The 13,474-nt window shown below is 50.3% G+C and overlaps 5 non-coding genes across 5 annotated transcripts; all 5 read left to right on the forward strand.

The window, feature by feature from the left end:
* The first annotated feature begins 208 nt into the window (after positions 1-208).
* Trnae-cuc (transfer RNA glutamic acid (anticodon CUC)) lies at positions 209-280 on the forward strand. Its single transcript has one exon. It is a non-coding gene; the product is annotated as a tRNA-Glu (tRNA).
* A 386-nt stretch (positions 281-666) lies between these two features.
* Positions 667-738, forward strand: Trnah-gug (transfer RNA histidin (anticodon GUG)). Its single transcript has one exon. It is a non-coding gene; the product is annotated as a tRNA-His (tRNA).
* Positions 739-7,692: 6,954 nt separating this feature from the next.
* Positions 7,693-7,774, forward strand: Trnal-cag (transfer RNA leucine (anticodon CAG)). Its single transcript has one exon. It is a non-coding gene; the product is annotated as a tRNA-Leu (tRNA).
* A 283-nt stretch (positions 7,775-8,057) lies between these two features.
* Trnae-cuc (transfer RNA glutamic acid (anticodon CUC)) lies at positions 8,058-8,129 on the forward strand. Its single transcript has one exon. It is a non-coding gene; the product is annotated as a tRNA-Glu (tRNA).
* Positions 8,130-8,515: 386 nt separating this feature from the next.
* On the forward strand, positions 8,516-8,587 carry Trnah-gug (transfer RNA histidin (anticodon GUG)). Its single transcript has one exon. It is a non-coding gene; the product is annotated as a tRNA-His (tRNA).
* The last annotated feature ends 4,887 nt before the right edge of the window (positions 8,588-13,474 follow it).

Raw genomic sequence — 13,474 nt, forward strand, 5'->3', positions numbered from 1 at the left:
GTCTGCTTGGTGAATTGTCGTAGAACAGTGCGTGGTGCAACGACAGGATTTTCAGGCACCTTTTGCTCTCATCATTGCTGGCGTTCGTCTCCACGAAATGCGTCCGGAGCACGCCGTTCTATAACGCGAGAGAGTGGATTTTTTACAGTTGTCGTCAGTCAACCGTGGGTGGCTGCTGCGTTCGCTGGAAAGAGCACTGCCGTCGTTATCCGGTGTGGTCTAGTGGCTAGGATACCTGGCTCTCACCCAGGAGGCCCGGGTTCGATTCCCGGTACCGGAATTGCGCGTTTTTATTGCTCCTCTTATGCGACTTGTCTCGACTTTGCTCGACTGACGCTACGCTGACGCGTGCAGAAAGCTACGTTAAGTATGACTCGCGGCAACACCTGACGGCGAGAGAGATGCGGCGTCTACCCACTTGTTATCGAGCCACATACCGGTACCTGTAGTCAAGAGGCTTGGAGGACTGCAAGACATTGCCACGGAGGTGAATGCAGCCAACCACTGTAGTTAGTGTCCTGACAGCGCAGGCACGTTCATTTGCTCGTATACATGTGATGGAGACCGTGTCTGACACTGCTGTGGCGTACACCTTGGCCTAGGCTTTGCTGGGTATCGCCACTTGCATTCGAGCCAGCTGCCTTCGCGGGCGCCTCCGTGGCCATGGCCGTGATCGTCTAGTGGTTAGGACATTGCGTTGTGGCCGCAATAACCCAGGTTCGAATCCTGGTCACGGCAATTTTGAAAGTTTTGCCTTGCTGCCGTTGCAATGACGAGTACTCGAAATGACAGTACTCTGTTGATTTTTTCACTCGTGTTCCGCAGGCCGCAGTTTGCACTACCACTTCATCCCCAACACGTAATGTCGCCTCCCAGAGCGCAGACGTCCGCTGCTCTCTGTAGTCGAAAAGGGCAGTTGTTTGAAGTGCGATGGATGAGCAGCCAGTCCCAGCAGAACAGGAAGCTGTGGCGTGCACTGTTTGTACAAATGCTAGGAACACTGGCGCACCAAGCAGCGCATGTAGCGTGGCCGAGCGCTTTAAGGCGCTGGTTTAAGGCACCAGTATCTCTGTAGGCGCGGTTTCGAATCCCGTAGCTGCCGGCGGTTTTGCTGTGATCGCGTTAACCTGGCGCTTTTTCTTCAAGTGTAACCTCCTTGAGCTCACATATGTTTGATACATGGAGCATTCTAGCTCCGCCTGACAGTTACAGCTACGATACTTTAGTGGTTACGGAAGGCCCAGGTTCGAAACCTGGTCACGGTACGAAAACGTCTCTTGACGCTGTCTCCTTAACTGCGACAGCTACAGACAAGTGGCGTCGCTACCATACGGCGGGCACGGCTTTTTCTTCCTGTGGATGGCCTAAAGAGACGCTTCCAGTGGGAGAGCAGTGGAAATACATGGCACGGCGATTGCCAAGATACTTCCATTTCGAAGTGATCTTTGTAGTACAAAGGAAACGTTTTGCCGCTGCTGCCCCAACGGTAACGTGGCCGAGCGGTCTAAGGCGCTGGTTTTAGGCACCAGTTTCTTCGGAGTCGTGGGCCCGAACACATCGCGCGCTCGCTCCGGCGTGTCGGGCGGTGTTTACGTGTGCTTCGCAGTCGGCGACGGTTCTTCGCGGTGACTGTTTCTTCGCTGCTGTAGTCAGCTGAACTGTAAGTTCACATGGATTCAGAAGACCGAGAAAATAATATCCAGTGCGAATTTGATAGAAACGTAACCCGTCCGTCTGCTTTCGAAATTCATTCGTGGATGAAAAATGACTTGCAAATTCCTGAAAGTGAAGTGCTAGGATTGCAATTAGACGCGTTCTTGAACTCTTTGTTTGTTGAATTGAAATGTCCGGAATTGTGCGATGGCCTCGTAAGTGAAAACGGTGGTGTACGAAAATTCAAACACTGTGATGGGACCATTAGTAATGTTACTCTGTCGAATGCTGGATTTGGTATTCGAAATGTTCGGGTATTCAATCTGCCATTTGATACTAGGAATGAGACAATAGCTCGTAGCCTTATGCCTTATGGCACAGTTTTGTCGATTACGAAAGAAAAGTGGTCGTCCGCTTATATATATCAGGTTGAGAACGGTATCCGTAGTGTAAAGATGATTGTGAGGAAGCACGTTCCCTCGTTTTTGGTTATGGCCGGCCACCGGGCTTTTATTTCGTATAGTGGTCAGCCGCAAACGTGTTCCCATTGCAATGCCACAGACCATTTTCGGCAAAATTGTCCTAGGCGTAGGCGCCCTGTGCAGCTACCGCCCCGTGGGCAGGATGACGACGCGTCGTACGCGGCCGTGTTGTTAGGTGTTCCCCGTTCACCGGCACGTTCCGCGGAAACGGAAACGCCGTTAGTTGCTGCGGTCGCGATGGATGTCGATGCCACTGCAGCCGGTTCTGATTCTGTTCCAACCTTGTCCGTACTTTCTCAGTCAGTTCCCGCCACTACTGTACCGATTCCGCCTCCGGGTGTGCCTGAAGTTCCGGAGCGGACCGGATCAGAACCCGTTCAGGTGGTTACCCCCCCTGTTGCTGTGGTGGATTCGTCACCATCTAATTCCGTACCTCAAGGTGTTCCGGACGGAGCTCCTGCCTCACAGGAACCTAAGCCCAGGCGTGAAAGTGTTACGGACAGGCGTGGCAATACTGACCGCTTCCGCAGTGCCAGTAGCTCGCGGATTTTAGACACACGGTCTTTTTCTCGCGGAGAACGCAGCCCGTCTCCGGAATGGAAGCAGGTTCCCCGTCCGAAGTCAAAACAAAAACAAAAATCTGTGCAAAAGCCGGCGCACAAGCCCTTGCCCCGCCCCGTAGTCGAATCACGGCCGTCGGTTGCGACGGGGCGTCGTCCACAGCGTCCTGTGGCGAGCAGTCAGCCAGCGCCTACGACAAGTGTGTCGGCAGACAGGCGGGAACAGGTTGTACAGCAGTTAAAGGAAATGTTGCACCACTCTGATGTAAATCTTGCAATGGACACTCCGACGTCTCAGGCACCGAACCCGGCACAACTTTCGGTTAAGCGTAAGGCGGAAGACACCCCCCAGCATCGCACGCGTCCCCTTTCGCAGGATTCCGCGTCTGTACCTCCCACACACGGACCGCCTACTTTAGCTGCACCGTCTGAACGTTGTGACTGGGCCGACGATATGGAGGAGGAGGGTGGGTCCCCTCCTGCCGTCTAATTTGTTTTAATTTGTTTTTCCTTGTTGTCTATGGTAGCACGCCCTCCATCAGTTGTGGCTACTATTAATCTTAATAAATTGGAGTCGCCTGTGAAGTTTGCAAGTTTTGTGGGTTTTTTAAATTACATTGCTGCTGACGTAGTGTTTTTGCAGGAGGTTGTGTTAGATCTACTTCACTCCATTCCGGGCTATCAAGTACTCTTGAACTTTGATATCGAGTGCAATTGTGGTACTGCCATTTTAATTCGTGTTGGTCATGACTATAGTAATGTCGCTACAATTCCTAACGGTCGTGGTGTAGCTTGCACGATCAACAACGTACGGTATATTAACGTGTACGCCCCTTCTGGTGCCGACGGGCAGCCACGTCGCCGTGTGTTTTATAGTAGTGACATTTGTCACCTTTTACGGGGCCCCCACCTGCCTATAGTCATGGGCGGAGATTTTAACTGCGTGCTGGAAGATAGAGATCAGGAGCCACGGCCGTATAAGTGCCTAGAATTACAGACGCTCGTGACTGAGATGAATTTAATTGACTCGTGGTGTCATTTACACCCGCGGGACGTGGGATTTACTTTCTTTTACCCCACGGGAAGGAGTCGGCTCGATAGGATTTATGTTTCTCGTGAAAAACAGCACTGTCTTACGGACTCCTCTGTTCACCCCGTGATTTTTTCCGATCATTGTGCGTATGTCTGCCGCTTTCATTCTCTGTTGGCGACTAAACCCCGCGCAAGTCGATTATGGAAGTTTAATGTGCGACATCTCTCACACCCACATTTTGCGCCGGTTATCGTGCGTATGTGGCAGAGGGTGCTGAAATATCGCGGTCTCTATGCCTGTACTTTGTCTTGGTGGGTAGAATTTGTTAAGCCGGCATTACGCAAGACCCTCTTGGAGTTTAGTCAGAATGTTGCTCACTGGGAGCGTTCTACATTGCAATTTTATGAAACCTGTTTAACTGATGCCATCCACCTGCACACAAATAATCCCGCTCTTCGGATGGCAACAATTCGGCGTATAAAACTCCATCTTCTGGCTTTGAAAAGGGAATCGTTGCGCATATCTGCCGTACGGAGCCGAGCCCCCGGGGCGCTGGCTGATGAAGCGCCTTCCGTGTTTCATCAGCTGCGCGAACGCCGGCGCGCAAAGCGACGTTACGTCACAGAGCTGGAATCAGCTGACGGTGCGCGGCTTAATAGCCAGGCGGCAATTCTTGCCGAGGCCCACCGTCACTTCATCGAACTTTTCAGTGAGAAATACACTGATGCTGCCGCGATTTCCGAGCTTCTCCACGACGTTCCATACGTCTTATCCGTAGCGGATCGCCGTCGCCTCACAGAAAACTTTACCGTGGACGAAGTGGGTGATATCTTAAAACTGTGTTCCCAGAACAAATCACCGGGCGCTGATGGGTTGCCACCGGAATTTTATCTGCATTTTTGGCACTTGTTTGGCTCTGCCCTGACTGACGTTTTTAATGAAATTTTAAATGGTGTGGATGTCCCTGCGTCCTTCCTGGAAGGTATTGTGGTCTTGGTTCCAAAGGTTCCGGTCACCAGGAAACTGTGCAATCTTAGACCAATCACCCTTCTTAATGGTGATTACAAACTCTTCACCAAATGTGTCTCCTCCCGCTTGAAGCTGGTCATGAAAAAACTGATTAGTCCCTTTCAATACTGTGCAGTGCCTCAATGCACTCTCTATGGTGCTGTGTCGACATACCGAGATGCCATTGCCTATGCTTCGACGAATAGGATTCCTTTTGGCATTTTATCCATCGATTTTGCAATGGCTTTTGACAGAGTTAGCCACCTATATCTCCGGCGAGTGCTCCAGAAGTTTGGTTTCGGTGTAAAGTATATAACTATGATTTTTAACCTTTTCAAAAATTCCACCTCACGGATTAGTATCAATGGACTTTTATCGGAACCTGTTCCGCTCTGCTGTTCAGTCAAACAAGGGTGCCCTCTGTCAATGGCGCTTTACGCTATTTCCTTAGATCCTTTGTTGCGTAAGTTGCACAGTGTTTGTAGGGGAATACGTATTGGGAATGAGAAGCACGTTTGTCGCGCTTATGCTGACGACCTTGGCCTCTTGGTGTCCTCGGCTACCGACTTTGCTACAATACGCGCAGTTCTTACACAGTATGAACGTGCATCCGGTGCGAGCATCAATACCCGTAAGACGGTTTTTCTTCCTATTTATGCAGCGACACGTGGCTTCAAACGCCCATGGTTTACAGTAAAGCAGGAACACAAAATTTTGGGAGTTCGCTTTCAAGCCAATCTGTTACAGACTGCGTCCTACAACTGGCGTATTGTCTTAAATGGCATACGAGCTATGGCTAGCCTGTCCGCTACTCGCACCCTCGCATTAACACAGCGGGTGATTTTAATAAATGTTTTCTTGCTCAGCAAAGCCTGGTACCTCGCACAGTTATTTCAGGTACCCAAGAATTTGGGCAGAGCCATAACACAGGCAGTCTATTGGCTATTGTGGCGGGGACATATTTTCAAGGTGTCTTACGAAACATGTACTCTGCCGCGCGAACAGGGTGGGCTCGGGCTCATTCATTTGCTATGAAAGCCGCAGCGTTGCTCCTTCATCGGACGAGCGTCACCATTGAACAGGATCCGTCGAGCCCCACAGCTGTTCTGTTCGCTATTCATCGGCCTCTATCTCAAGCAGCACCTCTCGACCCGACTACCATCCCGTTTCAGCTGCGTTATGTTCGAGAATACTTCATTCAAAAAAGTTATCTCGCCGCCGACGTACTCGACCATCGCACACGGACTGTGAAACGTGTCTACCAGGGACTCAGAGGACGGCCAGTCGGTAATAAGATGGAGGCGCGCTACCCGCGATCTGCGTGGAGGACGGTGTGGGCTCACGTTCATGCTCCCTTCCTGCCAGCGGACGTCAGCAGCTTTTGGTACCAAGTGGTTAACAGAATTCTCCCCACCAACGAAAAGCTGCGCCGCATTCACTTATCTCCATCGAGCTTGTGTGAAGACTGTCGCCAAGACGACACCTTAGAACATCGTTTCGTGTGCCTGAGGTCACGGTCGACTTGGAACATTGCCGCCAGGATGCTCGCACTTATCAACCGGACCAGCGCTGCCGCTTTTTCTGCGGACACGGCATTGATCCCGGACTTCAACCCTTATCCGCATACGAAGCGTGCCGCCACTGCATGGATCGTGTCTCACACTGTGTACGCCCTCCTGCAATTGCGACTTACGGGCGACTATGCCTTTTTGGTTTATTTGTCTACGCAACATGACCTTACCAAAACCAGGAAAGACTATCACCAACTCTTTGCTAATTTTCTGCAAATTGCACTCGCATTTGCCCACGACAAACTGTTGTAATCAACACTTCACTGCTGCGACTTTTCCTTACTTCTGTGTTTTGCATTGTCTCCGGGTCCGGATACATAGTTAATGCAAATTGAATACTACCGGACCAGTGAAACAGTGAATCATTGAACAAGTACGATGCTTACCCTTGTGCCGGACTGCAACGTGGAAACGACGACGAAAAGTTTAACACAGTTTTATCCTGTGTTCGTGTGTGTTTGTGTTTTGCTGTCATTTAGTGATTTCTTTATGTTTTTATTCATTTTTTACAACTTTTGGTTCCTCCGTCATCAGCGTACATTCACGGATGCGTTGCGCACCGCGTTGCCACGGAGATTGTTTGGTCTTCAAGAAACGAGTTTTTTTTACTTTCTTTTTCACACGTCGGAGTGGATTGTGTTTTGCTTCTCGTTATCCGCCGGACAGTTCGGAAAGTTCGGGAGTCTACTCATTCCTTTGACATGTGTCGATGATTTTAATTTTTGTGACTTTTTTCATTACTTATTTTAATGGCCGCCACGAAGCATTTTGAACATAATATTATGGGACGTGTGAAGGGTGTTCGTTCCCTGTTACTGAGAGGACTAACTCAGACAGTATTTGGTTTTTTATTCTTTTTTTTTCAAATTTTATTCTTTCTTTTATTGAATTTAGGTGGACAGCGCCTCATGCGCTATTATTCTTTCATTTTTTATTTTACGGCGTGTAGGCGCAAAGCTACTGCTTTGCTGTCATTATAGGCCTGCCCTTTCACTTCAAGAGGATTTTAGTTTTCCTTCGATGCTTCGTTAGCGGTCAACAGCCACAAGAAACTTTCCTCAAAGCCATCCAGTTTCTCCGATTCCATCACTTCATCTTGAACACAACGTCTACCGGAGGACGTCGACGGTCAAGGAACCATACGGAGGAGTTTTCGGATTTCAGCTGAATGGACAGTACAACGATTAATCCTTTCTGTTTGCAAGCAGCACCGTTTTATTTTATAGCTAAAGAAGCTCGCCGAAGAAGGCATAACTTGGAGAGCGCAAGGCAAAATCTACAAAAAAAAAAGAAAAAAAGTTGCCACTTTTTACGTCTCATTTTTGTGCCGTTGCGGTGTGCTCTCGTGGGGTGGGACGCAGCTCTTGTGACGCGCGTGTTGTGTAGGTAGCGTGGCCGAGCGGTCTAAGGCGCTGGTTTCAGGCACCATTCTCTTCGGAGGCGTGGGTTCGAATCCCACAGCTGCCAAACGTGTAATGTTTCCTGTGTCGAAGGCAGATGCACTCATTGCCCGCAAAGGAAACAGCAGAACAAGGCGTGAGCGTCTGCTTGGTGAATTGTCGTAGAACAGTGCGTGGTGCAACGACAGGATTTTCAGGCACCTTTTGCTCTCATCATTGCTGGCGTTCGTCTCCACGAAATGCGTCCGGAGCACGCCGTTCTATAACGCGAGAGAGTGGATTTTTTACAGTTGTCGTCAGTTAACCGTCGGTGGCTGCTGCGTTCGCTGGAAAGAGCACTGCCGTCGTTATCCGGTGTGGTCTAGTGGCTAGGATACCTGGCTCTCACCCAGGAGGCCCGGGTTCGATTCCCGGTACCGGAATTGCGCGTTTTTATTGCTCCTCTTATGCGACTTGTCTCGACTTTGCTCGACTGACGCTACGCTGACGCGTGCAGAAAGCTACGTTAAGTATGACTCGCGGCAACACCTGACGGCGAGAGAGATGCGGCGTCTACCCACTTGTTATCGAGCCACATACCGGTACCTGTAGTCAAGAGGCTTGGAGGACTGCAAGACATTGCCACGGAGGTGAATGCAGCCAACCACTGTAGTTAGTGTCCTGACAGCGCAGGCACGTTCATTTGCTCGTATACATGTGATGGAGACCGTGTCTGACACTGCTGTGGCGTACACCTTGGCCTAGGCTTTGCTGGGTATCGCCACTTGCATTCGAGCCAGCTGCCTTCGCGGGCGCCTCCGTGGCCATGGCCGTGATCGTCTAGTGGTTAGGACATTGCGTTGTGGCCGCAATAACCCAGGTTCGAATCCTGGTCACGGCAATTTTGAAAGTTTTGCCTTGCTGCCGTTGCAATGACGAGTACTCGAAATGACAGTACTCTGTTGATTTTTTCACTCGTGTTCCGCAGGCCGCAGTTTGCACTACCACTTCATCCCCAACACGTAATGTCGCCTCCCAGAGCGCAGACGTCCGCTGCTCTCTGTAGTCGAAAAGGGCAGTTGTTTGAAGTGCGATGGATGAGCAGCCAGTCCCAGCAGAACAGGAAGCTGTGGCGTGCACTGTTTGTACAAATGCTAGGAACACTGGCGCACCAAGCAGCGCATGTAGCGTGGCCGAGCGCTTTAAGGCGCTGGTTTAAGGCACCAGTATCTCTGTAGGCGCGGTTTCGAATCCCGTAGCTGCCGGCGGTTTTGCTGTGATCGCGTTAACCTGGCGCTTTTTCTTCAAGTGTAACCTCCTTGAGCTCACATATGTTTGATACATGGAGCATTCTAGCTCCGCCTGACAGTTACAGCTACGATACTTTAGTGGTTACGGAAGGCCCAGGTTCGAAACCTGGTCACGGTACGAAAACGTCTCTTGACGCTGTCTCCTTAACTGCGACAGCTACAGACAAGTGGCGTCGCTACCATACGGCGGGCACGGCTTTTTCTTCCTGTGGATGGCCTAAAGAGACGCTTCCAGTGGGAGAGCAGTGGAAATACATGGCACGGCGATTGCCAAGATACTTCCATTTCGAAGTGATCTTTGTAGTACAAAGGAAACGTTTTGCCGCTGCTGCCCCAACGGTAACGTGGCCGAGCGGTCTAAGGCGCTGGTTTTAGGCACCAGTTTCTTCGGAGTCGTGGGCCCGAACACATCGCGCGCTCGCTCCGGCGTGTCGGGCGGTGTTTACGTGTGCTTCGCAGTCGGCGACGGTTCTTCGCGGTGACTGTTTCTTCGCTGCTGTAGTCAGCTGAACTGTAAGTTCACATGGATTCAGAAGACCGAGAAAATAATATCCAGTGCGAATTTGATAGAAACGTAACCCGTCCGTCTGCTTTCGAAATTCATTCGTGGATGAAAAATGACTTGCAAATTCCTGAAAGTGAAGTGCTAGGATTGCAATTAGACGCGTTCTTGAACTCTTTGTTTGTTGAATTGAAATGTCCGGAATTGTGCGATGGCCTCGTAAGTGAAAACGGTGGTGTACGAAAATTCAAACACTGTGATGGGACTATTAGTAATGTTACTCTGTCGAATGCTGGATTTGGTATTCGAAATGTTCGGGTATTCAATCTGCCATTTGATACTAGGAATGAGACAATAGCTCGTAGCCTTATGCCTTATGGCACAGTTTTGTCGATTACGAAAGAAAAGTGGTCGTCCGCTTATATATATCAGGTTGAGAACGGTATCCGTAGTGTAAAGATGATTGTGAGGAAGCACGTTCCCTCGTTTTTGGTTATGGCCGGCCACCGGGCTTTTATTTCGTATAGTGGTCAGCCGCAAACGTGTTCCCATTGCAATGCCACAGACCATTTTCGGCAAAATTGTCCTAGGCGTAGGCGCCCTGTGCAGCTACCGCCCCGTGGGCAGGATGACGACGCGTCGTACGCGGCCGTGTTGTTAGGTGTTCCCCGTTCACCGGCACGTTCCGCGGAAACGGAAACGCCGTTAGTTGCTGCGGTCGCGATGGATGTCGATGCCACTGCAGCCGGTTCTGATTCTGTTCCAACCTTGTCCGTACTTTCTCAGTCAGTTCCCGCCACTACTGTACCGATTCCGCCTCCGGGTGTGCCTGAAGTTCCGGAGCGGACCGGATCAGAACCCGTTCAGGTGGTTACCCCCCCTGTTGCTGTGGTGGATTCGTCACCATCTAATTCCGTACCTCAAGGTGTTCCGGACGGAGCTCCTGCCTCACAGGAACCTAAGCCCAGGCGTGAAAGTGTTACGGACAGGCGTGGCAATACTGACCGCTTCCGCAGTGCCAGTAGCTCGCGGATTTTAGACACACGGTCTTTTTCTCGCGGAGAACGCAGCCCGTCTCCGGAATGGAAGCAGGTTCCCCGTCCGAAGTCAAAACAAAAACAAAAATCTGTGCAAAAGCCGGCGCACAAGCCCTTGCCCCGCCCCGTAGTCGAATCACGGCCGTCGGTTGCGACGGGGCGTCGTCCACAGCGTCCTGTGGCGAGCAGTCAGCCAGCGCCTACGACAAGTGTGTCGGCAGACAGGCGGGAACAGGTTGTACAGCAGTTAAAGGAAATGTTGCACCACTCTGATGTAAATCTTGCAATGGACACTCCGACGTCTCAGGCACCGAACCCGGCACAACTTTCGGTTAAGCGTAAGGCGGAAGACACCCCCCAGCGTCGCACGCGTCCCCTTTCGCAGGATTCCGCGTCTGTACCTCCCACACACGGACCGCCTACTTTAGCTGCACCGTCTGAACGTTGTGACTGGGCCGACGATATGGAGGAGGAGGGTGGGTCCCCTCCTGCCGTCTAATTTGTTTTAATTTGTTTTTCCTTGTTGTCTATGGTAGCACGCCCTCCATCAGTTGTGGCTACTATTAATCTTAATAAATTGGAGTCGCCTGTGAAGTTTGCAAGTTTTGTGGGTTTTTTAAATTACATTGCTGCTGACGTAGTGTTTTTGCAGGAGGTTGTGTTAGATCTACTTCACTCCATTCCTGGCTATCAAGTACTCTTGAACTTTGATATCGAGTGCAATTGTGGTACTGCCATTTTAATTCGTGTTGGTCATGACTATAGTAATGTCGCTACAATTCCTAACGGTCGTGGTGTAGCTTGCACGATCAACAACGTACGGTATATTAACGTGTACGCCCCTTCTGGTGCCGACGGGCAGCCACGTCGCCGTGTGTTTTATAGTAGTGACATTTGTCACCTTTTACGGGGCCCCCACCTGCCTATAGTCATGGGCGGAGATTTTAACTGCGTGCTGGAAGATAGAGATCAGGAGCCACGGCCGTATAAGTGCCTAGAATTACAGACGCTCGTGACTGAGATGAATTTAATTGACTCGTGGTGTCATTTACACCCGCGGGACGTGGGATTTACTTTCTTTTACCCCACGGGAAGGAGTCGGCTCGATAGGATTTATGTTTCTCGTGAAAAACAGCACTGTCTTACGGACTCCTCTGTTCACCCCGTGATTTTTTCCGATCATTGTGCGTATGTCTGCCGCTTTCATTCTCTGTTGGCGACTAAACCCCGCGCAAGTCGATTATGGAAGTTTAATGTGCGACATCTCTCACACCCACATTTTGCGCTGGTTATCGTGCGTATGTGGCAGAGGGTGCTGAAATATCGCGGTCTCTATGCCTGTACTTTGTCTTGGTGGGTAGAATTTGTTAAGCAGGCATTACGCAAGACCCTCTTGGAGTTTAGTCAGAATGTTGCTCACTGGGAGCGTTCTACATTGCAATTTTATGAAACCTGTTTAACTGATGCCATCCACCTGCACACAAATAATCCCGCTCTTCGGATGGCAACAATTCGGCGTATAAAACTCCGTCTTCTGGCTTTGAAAAGGGAATCGTTGCGCATATCTGTCGTACGGAGCCGAGCCCCCGGGGCGCTGGCTGATGAAGCGCCTTCCGTGTTTCATCAGCTGCGCGAACGCCGGCGCGCAAAGCGACGTTACGTCACAGAGCTGGAATCAGCTGACGGTGCGCGGCTTAATAGCCAGGCGGCAATTCTTGCCGAGGCCCACCGTCACTTCATCGAACTTTTCAGTGAGAAATACACTGATGCTGCCGCGATTTCCGAGCTTCTCCACGACGTTCCATACGTCTTATCCGTAGCGGATCGCCGTCGCCTCACAGAAAACTTTACCGTGGACGAAGTGGGTGATATCTTAAAACTGTGTTCCCAGAACAAATCACCGGGCGCTGATGGGTTGCCACCGGAATTTTATCTGCATTTTTGGCACTTGTTTGGCTCTGCCCTGACTGACGTTTTTAATGAAATTTTAAATGGTGTGGATGTCCCTGCGTCCTTCCTGGAAGGTATTGTGGTCTTGGTTCCAAAGGTTCCGGTCACCAGGAAACTGTGCAATCTTAGACCAATCACCCTTCTTAATGGTGATTACAAACTCTTCACCAAATGTGTCTCCTCCCGCTTGAAGCTGGTCATGAAAAAACTGATTAGTCCCTTTCAATACTGTGCAGTGCCTCAACGCACTCTCTATGGTGCTGTGTCGACATACCGAGATGCCATTGCCTATGCTTCGACGAATAGGATTCCTTTTGGCATTTTATCCATCGATTTTGCAATGGCTTTTGACAGAGTTAGCCACCTATATCTCCGGCGAGTGCTCCAGAAGTTTGGTTTCGGTGTAAAGTATATAACTATGATTTTTAACCTTTTCAAAAATTCCACCTCACGGATTAGTATCAATGGACTTTTATCGGAACCTGTTCCGCTCTGCTGTTCAGTCAAACAAGGGTGCCCTCTGTCAATGGCGCTTTACGCTATTTCCTTAGATCCTTTGTTGCGTAAGTTGCACAGTGTTTGTAGGGGAATACGTATTGGGAATGAGAAGCACGTTTGTCGCGCTTATGCTGACGACCTTGGCCTCTTGGTGTCCTCGGCTACCGACTTTGCTACAATACGCGCAGTTCTTACACAGTATGAACGTGCATCCGGTGCGAGCATCAATACCCGTAAGACGGTTTTTCTTCCTATTTATGCAGCGACACGTGGCTTCAAACGCCCATGGTTTACAGTAAAGCAGGAACACAAAATTTTGGGAGTTCGCTTTCAAGCCAATCTGTTACAGACTGCGTCCTACAACTGGCGTATTGTCTTAAATGGCATACGAGCTATGGCTAGCCTGTCCGCTACTCGCACCCTCGCATTAACACAGCGGGTGATTTTAATAAATGTTTTCTTGCTCAGCAAAGCCTGGTACCTCGCACAGT

The sequence above is a fragment of the Schistocerca serialis genome, chromosome 1 (genome assembly GCF_023864345.2).
Source record: "Schistocerca serialis cubense isolate TAMUIC-IGC-003099 chromosome 1, iqSchSeri2.2, whole genome shotgun sequence".
Classification (NCBI taxonomy): domain Eukaryota; kingdom Metazoa; phylum Arthropoda; class Insecta; order Orthoptera; family Acrididae; genus Schistocerca; species Schistocerca serialis.